We start from the raw sequence: 8,598 nt of genomic DNA, 5'->3' as shown, positions 1-8,598 counted from the left end.
AGTCTGAGGCGGTGCCAATCAGAGCCTGAGGAAGTATCGGAGAATCCCAGTTACCCCAGAGGTGGGGGGAGTATAGAGCAGGTCCTGGGGTGGGGATGGAGTGTGAGGACGGTGTCCTCTTGGGGACCTTTGAAATCCTCCTGGCCACTCCACTCCAGCCTGGTGCAGGCCCTGAACACCACCCAAGTGTTGCAATCCTGCTTCCTGAGTCCTCTGTTGCCATAGAGACGGGGACTCCGGACAAGCTGAAGGCAAAGAAGGCTGAAAGAATCTTGCTGTAGGCAATGGCTACGGAGTTAAGAACTTTCAGGCTATATAGGAAGTGGGGAAAGGCCTTAGGGGACAAACACTGGATTGGGGGTCCAAACCCTGAGGGGCTATTATACTCCCCCATCCCAGCAGGCCTGAGAAACTCCCAGTCTGTGGTCAGGGACAGAGATGAGACCCAAGAAGGATGTCAGAAATGCCAGGAGGACTCGGTGCAGCTGTTGGCTCTAACACTGGAGTCAGGAAACGTGAGTGGCTTCCGGAAGCTGAAGAGTGGAAATAGATTCTCCAGAGTTCCATAAAGGACTATGGTCCCGTCGGACCAGCTTTAATTTTAACTCAGTGGGGCCCAGTGGGACTTCTAGCCTCCATAATGGTCACATAATAATCATTTCTTCTCCTCCATCCCTCCCTTTCTCCCTCCCCCTTCCTCTCCTCTCTCTCTCTCTCTCTCTCTCTCTCTCTCTCTCTCTCTCTCTCCTTTCCCTCTCCCCTCCTCCACCTAACTCCTGTATGGGTGCTCGTGGAGACACTTCCGGTGTCTTCTTCAGCCATTCTCTATCTCACTCAACCTAAAGCTCACCATTTCGGCTAGAACAGCAAGCCCGGGGGAGCCTCCTGTCTCCCCTGCCCCAGGGCTGGGATTACAGACCCACAGCTAGGCACTGGGCTGTTTTACATGAGAGCTGGTATCTGAACCGTGGTCCTGACGTTTGCACCTCAGGCTGCAGTGGCTTCCAGAGAAGCAGCTGCCTTGGAGTGGTCCATGCTTCTGTGAGTAACCACTGGCTCACATTCCTGTAAGTGATCCTAGTCAACGCATTGGCTCACCAAAGTGCACTTTGGGCTGTTACTTTGGTCTGTTGTTGGTTCCCTATCTGGGCTGAGTAAATATTTGTTCATGTCTCCTCAAGAATAGCCTTACACAACAACATCCCACACCTTGGCTCCCACTTCAGGAAGTAATTGAGAGTGTAAGAGTTAGCTGACCGGCAGCTACTGGACACAGAAACCCCAGTTAACGCGACAGCATGAATAAGACACTCATGGCTTAGACACTGGGTAGTGAGCTGTGCTGGTATCGGTTTGGTATCTCTATGTTACAACAAATGCAGGATTTTTCTTGCCCTACTCTTCCATCTTTAATGGGGGGATGGACAAGGGTAACATTATTTCCCTTTTAATTGGGATAAGAGGAGCCTCCAATGCGGGATTCTCTAATGGAAAGGAAATTCAAACCCCACGGCCAAGGAAGCTGCAAAGAAAACAAAAACACTAGCTGCACAAAAGCCGCCCCCCCATTCTTTTAGGTTTTATTTTATTTTCAATTATGTGTATATGTATGTATTTGGTATTGACATATGAGTGCTGATGCCCACAGGGACTAAAGGCATCAGGTCCCCCTGGCAGATCCCCCTGGATCTGGAGTTATAGGTTGTTGTGAACTGGCTGTTGTGGGTGCAGCGAGCTGAGCTCCTGTCCTCTGCAGAAGCACTTTTAACTTTTGATCCATCTCTCCAGCCCCCTTGCTTGACAGTTGGGTCCTGGAGCGCAGCAATAAAGCTAAAAAAGCAGCAGATGATGAACCATGGAGATCATCAGAGCAATCAGGTCACTTTTGACAGCTCTCTCCTGATTGGTCTTATTTCCAACCTTATTTGTATATCCACATCTGGCCCCTCATAGTCCAGCTGGTACTCCCTAAGCCCACACGTTCTGGGGCTGCAGGAATAGAAGACGTGAGGAGAATTCGATGAAGGAGGAAGAGAAAAGATTGGGACCCAGACGCTTCAGAAGCTCCCTGCATCCAAGGCTTCTGCCCTGGGCTGGGAACTCATGGGAGCCAGCCGCTAAGCCTCAGCCAAAGGTGGGGAGAAGAGGGCCTCACTCCTGCCTCGGCCTCCGACACATGCTGCAGCTGCAGACAGAAACTTGTTACTGCATCTGCTTCTAGCCTTCGAGACCTGCCAGCCACAAGAGACCTGCCACCCTGCTGATCCTGTGGGTGCCCTGCTTTCTCTCTGCAGGGGACCTCTCTTAGTTGACACCCCCAAACCCTCTGAGAGTCTCCCAGAGCTGTGACACCTTCTCAGAACAGGAATGGCTAGCATCACACTGCTACCAGGAGTTCAGGTTTGACATACCTAAATTGTCAACTCCCACTTGGCAGTCTGTTTAAAGTTAATTAGTCCCAAATCAGTAAGAAAGCACTTTGTTCAAACGTTCTTCCCATTCCATCCTTAGAAGGACAGTGGACAAGGAAACGGCCGGAGACAGGATACAGCTCCGTCCACTGCTTTGCTTGCACAATCAGCTGCTGTAGGTCAGGGTCTCTTGGGCTCCCGACAATGGCCAGTCAGAAAGGAAGAAGCCTTTTGTAAGAAATGCTACCCCCAAAACTTAGGAACACCCCACCTACTAATCTAGCGTCTAAAGTAGAGGTACAATGTGCACCCCAGGAGGTGCCCTTCCCAAGGGATGTGACGGCCAGGCCACCGTGGGGTAGGCACCAAGGCTCCCCGAATAATGCTGGGGTACTACGGAACGGAGGAGGGTGAAGAGCCTGGAGTAAACAGCCAGCAGGGCCTGCCCCAGGGAGCCATATTTTTCATGCAAAAGTGTTTACTAGAGTGTTATTCATACATATAAAATGGAAACTATGAAGGTCAGAAATGATGGTACGTTTATTTGAAGGAGGGAGTCACTGAAATTAAAGTGAGTAGAATTGGCTTCCTACCAGATCTGCCCAACTCCAGGCCCACATTCTCACTGGCTAACCTTCTCAGGGCTTAACAAAACCTCTCACAAGAACAGACCAGAGCAAAACAGAAAGCCCCGGCCCCCAAACTTTGGAAAATGTTCTGTCTAAGAGTTAGGATCATCGGAGAGTGTCCTCCCCAGCCCACATCCCAGCTGCTGTCTCCTACCCGTGCCTGTGCTGGAGATGGAACCCTGGGCTTTGTGTGTCTAAGTATGGGCTCTGTCCCTGAGCCATGCCCTAGCCCTTGGGAGTTACTTTTCTGAGGTCCTTTGCTTGCCCCCTGCTGAAAGGAGAGAGCAGCCGAAAGTTTAGATGTCCTCCTTGGGTTCTGTCAGCTTTACTGCATCCACTGTCATAAAATACCCAAGCCTTCAGCCAGGGCAGGGCGTATGGAGAGGATGGAGGGGAGAGAAGCTGGTCACCTTCAGCCAGGGCAGGGTGTATGGAGAGGATGGAGGGGAGAGAAGCCAGGGCAGGGCGTATGGAGAGGATGGAGGGGAGAGAAGCCAGGGCAGGGCGTACAGAGAGGATGGAGGGGAGAGAAGCCGGTCTTGGGGAGTTGGGATGATAGTGCACTGACTTCTCAGCAGTAATAGACGATGGTTTTGAAGTTAAGGACTTTTTCTTTCGTCTTAAGCTGTCTCTCTTGACACCATTGTCCTACTGTATGCAGACTAACAGTCGTGCAGGAAGCAAACCGCGTCACCTGGTTACGTTTCTCGGGTCACCTAACCTCTAGAAAAGTGCCCCACCCTCCCTCCTGATCTGTCTCACAGGTAAAGCTTGATCCCGAGTTAGTCTTTCTGTTCCTTACTAAGGGTGGCTCAGGATTGGTGGGAGAGGTTACTGCTTTTTTGTAACCATAGTGTGGTTGTATATATAGAGAACCTTAAATTAGATAGGTCTAAAAATTGAACTCTTATTTTTCCCTCAAAGCCACGCTCCTGTTCACCGAATACCCACAGCACTGTTGCAGGAAGGCTGCGCCAGGACTCACCCTGCGGCGACAGGACACTCTTCCGCTCCTTCAGATGGGTGACTGTGCCGCCCATGGTTGCTGGGCCCTTTCCTGCTTCCCCACAGTCTCAACAATCACTGATCTCAGCTTACACGAACTGGCGGAGTGGCTTGAGAAAACAAACGTAATCATTTTGCCTTCAGCCTTTGGCAACAATAAAAATGTACTCACCGGGGGACGTAGTTCAGGGGTAGACCGTTTGCTCCATATGCGCAAGGCTCTGGGTTCAGTCCCCATCATTTTGTTTACTTATTTATTTGTTTGTTTGCTTTATTGGACAAACAAAAATAAATGAATGGAACAAAGGCATAAATACAAGTCTGGTAAAGATACCTCAGAGAGGACAGAGGCAAGTTCCTCAGAGTGCTTGCTTTACAGTGCCCCGCCCATCCTGTGATTCAGTCCTGATGATATGGAATGGTTTACTCCTCACGGATGAGGGCGACTCTTGGCCCATTTCATTTCCATTCTGTGGCGTAATCCTTTCGTACACTGTGACGATGTGTTGTCCTCATTGGTTGAATAAAGAGCTAACTGGACGATAGCTAGGCAGGAAGAGGTCAATTGGGAGAGCCAGACTGAGACAACTCTGGGAAGGAGGACGGGGAGTCTCGAGGAGAGGTGGAGAGAAGGAAGATGGACACGCTTTGTTAAAGAAATGCACCGAGCTATGCGGTAGACTGTAGATAAGAAATACGGGCTAAGCCGGGCGGTGGTGGCGCACGCCTTTAATCCCAGCACTCGGGAGGCAGAGGCAGGAGGATCTCTGTGAGTTCGAGGCCAGCCTGGTCTACAAGAGCTAGTTCCAGGACAGGAACCAAAAGCTATGGAGAAACCCTGTCTCGAAAAATAAAAAAAAAAAAAAGAAATACGGGCTAATTTAAGTAACAAGAGCTAGCTAGTAACAAGCCTAAGCTATCGGCTGAGCATTTATAGTTAATAATAAGTCTCTGTGTCATTTATTGGGGACTCAGTAGTCCCGAAGAAAAATTCTGCCTATACGTCCATATTTTTTCTAAATGGTACTGCACTACAGCCCCACCCCTTCACATGAATTTCAAATCAGTTGTTCAAAATCCACAGAAAGTTCTATTGGAAGTTTGATTGGAGGGCCAGGGAGGTGCTAGCTAGCCATACAAGCCCAACAGACTGAGTCCCGCCCCAGGTAAACAGCTAGATCGCTAATTCAGGACTCTTGCAGTAGGGTGGGAGGCAGAGTCTGAGCATCACCCAGAAGCTGGGGAAGCTCAGGCCTCTGGGAAGAAGGCCTGGAGTCCATCTGAAGCTCTTCCCCACTGTGGCTTCATTGGTCAGCTGTAAACCTTCTGGCTGGCTGGGGGGTGGGGGTGAGGTGGGGCAGATCTCAGATCCAGCAGCTGCTGTAGCTGAAGTTGGAGAGGAGGCTGGGGCTGTGGGGTTGGCATCCTTAAAGCATACAGGTCTGGGGAGTGGTGATGAGGGGCAGGGGTCCCGACTTAGCAAGCCACAGAAGGCCTAGAATGGGGAGCGAGGCTGCTAGTGGGTCCTTGGCTGCCTTTCAAGCATCTGTCTGTGTTGACAGGCTCTCATCCGGCCTTACAGTAGTACTGGTGATTTATTTTCTATAAATGGTCGGGGGGTAAATGCTTTACGGTAGCTGCTGAAACCACTGCAGTCTGGCACTTAGTGCAGAAGCAGGAGGTGTGGACAATTTGTGAACGAGTGAACTCCAGTGTGTTCCCAGAAGATGTTCTTTCTCTTCCTTTTTTCCCTTTTCTTCATTTTCCTTCCTTTATTCCGTTTTTTCCCCAGGGTTTTCTCTGTGTAACCACCCTGGCTGTCCTGGAACTCACTCTGTAGATCAGGCTGACCTCCAACTCACAGAGATTCATTCACCTGTCTCTGCCGCCTCCCGAGTGTTCAGATTAAAGACAAGTACCCCCATCCCCAGCAGAAACACAGAATTTCACATGCCATGAAATAGTATTTTTCTTTTGATTTTCAACAATTAAAAAATAGAGGCAGTTTCAACGCATAATGGCTCATTCCTGTAACCCAGTACTTGGGAAACAGAAGCAGGAGAATTGCTACAAGTTCAAAGCCAGCCTTGTCTGCATGGTGAGTTCTAGGCCAGACAAGGCTACATTGCAAAATACCGTCTCAAAAAGAAAAAAAAAATCATCAGAGGTGGGCATGATGGTACACATCTGTAACTCAGGAGGCTGAGCAGGGTGTGTGTGTGTGTGCGCGCGCGAGCCCACTGGTGAGAAAAATGGGGGCATAGGTGTGAATGCCATGGCCTGCGTGCCACTCTAAGTGTAGTATAGGGTCTTAATTACTTTTCTATTGCTGTGAAGAGACACCATGACCAAGGCAAGTTATAAAAGAAGGCATTTAACTGGGGGCTTGCTCACGGTTTCAGAAGGTGAGTCCATGACCGCCAAGGTGGGGATAGTGGCGGCAGGCAGGCACGGTGCTGGAGCAGCAGCTGAGACCTTATATCTTGTCTTCAAGGCTGGAGACTGAGAGAAAAGGCGGGAGCCGGGAGACTGGGGCGGTATAGGTGTTTGAGACCTCAAAGCCCCCCACCCCTTGTGACCACCTCCTCCTAGATGGCCACACCTCTTAATCTTTCCCCCAAACAGTCCCACCAATTAGGGACCAAGCATTCAAATATATGAGCTTATGGGAGCCATTTTTATTCAAATCACCATACAAGGCTTCCACGTGGAGGCCAGAGGACAATTTTGTGGAGCTGGTTATCTTCTTCCACATTCCCTGTGGATTCTGGACGTCAGACTCAGGTCATCAGGTCTGTGTGGCAGATTTACCCCCAACCATCTCAGGCAGCCTGAGTTTCAATTTTGCCAGACGAGAACATTCCGGAAACAGTTGTTTGACTCTGTGAATAATAATGTGTGCTCAACACTACTGACTTGCACGTTCCAAAGTGGTCGAAGTGATAAATGTGGTGTTGTGTGTATTCTACCGTAAAAACCGTAAAATGGGTCTGGCACCACGTGTGGGCTCACAACCATCTATCCCAGGGGCTCTGGCGCCCTCTTCTGGCCTCCACAGGATACTGCGGACATGCCATCCACGCAGGCTAAACACCCGTGCACACAAAAGAAAAATAAAATTAAAAACCTAAGATATCCATCAGAGTTCTGAGCACACAAAACATGCGTGGCCTTTGTACTGGAGTTGATCAGCCCTCTCATGGAATACCGAATCTGCCTCAGGCCTCACTAGCACACAGATGGCCGGCCACACCTTCCACGTGGTCAGACAACGAACCCACAGGGCCCCGAACAATATTTGCTTCACAGCAAACAAAAAGGCAGAAGTAAACTTGAACACACAGCACGAGCATCCGTGGTTTTCAATGGGAGAAGCTGCTGTGCAGACGGGGCTCCTCCCCTTGCCTTCCTTCCAAGGATGAGGGGGTTAATTTCTTGCTCCATCCCTGCCTCCCCCCAACCCCGTCACGGTTTTTTTGGAGTGAAAATTGTCAGGACCTCGCTGCTCCATCTCGTGCTCTCTGCTACTTTTTTGGGAAGGATTCTCAGCTAGCTGGTGCTTTTCTGGCTCCTTGACAAGTTGCATTGTTTTCTATAAAAAGCTCCCTCACCAGCTGCAGAGCAAAGGACTACAAGATGTCAGCTGTGCATCACGTGGGCCTTTAGAGAACTATCTGGATGTGGGATTGTGGAAAATAGTCTTCAAACAGTTTGAAGAGGAAAAACTAAATAGGAGCTAGGTCGGTCCAGCGCAAACACGCGCCGCTGAGAACGGAAGGCGCCCTCAGAAATCGAGAGGCTGGGAGGCCTCTGGCTGCCCGCGGAGCTTTAGCAATGTCCATTCGAGAAATTCCTCTGCCTCTCTCAGCCCCTTTGTCATCTTTGAGTCCTGCTGGATCTCACGTCTACCACTGTGAGAGCTGAAGTTTTGAAATATCGTCGCAGAGTGGCGATAATCATTTGAAGGCAAGGCTATTCCTGGAGTCATAGATGCATCGTTACAGAAAATTTCAGAACTAAACAAGCATAAACCAAATTCACTTGTAAACCCATTGGCTAGAAATGGTCCCGGTTTGACATCTCAGAGGACAGCTCTCACATCCTGTTATAAATTCTGGTCACCTGCCATGCTGTGTTTTCCTGACATTATTTTACCCTCTGTAAAATGGGTCCAATAATTCTGCTCAGAAGTCATGTAGGAGTTAAATAAGACACCGGTTGTAAAATGCTCGGCCTGGCAGACAGGTTCAATAATTACTCAATAACACTGAAGCCATCATTCTCCATCCCTCAGCCTCAGAGGCAGGGGCATGCTTCACCGAGAACACACACTCCCTCCCTCCCTCCCTCCCTCCCTCCCTCCCCTCCCCTCCCCTCCCCCTTCCCTTTCCCTGTCCTGTAATAGCGCACCATAAACCTTCTTATGGGTCCACGATTCATTCCCAATCATGCCACACACACGAATGAGCGCACACACAGACATTCAACACCTGTGTTACTGACATACGGCAAACTAAGCAAACTTAAGTGTATAATCTGACAGATACTGACGT

The sequence above is a fragment of the Microtus pennsylvanicus genome, chromosome 3 (assembly GCF_037038515.1).
Source record: "Microtus pennsylvanicus isolate mMicPen1 chromosome 3, mMicPen1.hap1, whole genome shotgun sequence".
Classification (NCBI taxonomy): domain Eukaryota; kingdom Metazoa; phylum Chordata; class Mammalia; order Rodentia; family Cricetidae; genus Microtus; species Microtus pennsylvanicus.
Note: the sequence above shows the minus strand (reverse complement) of the source record.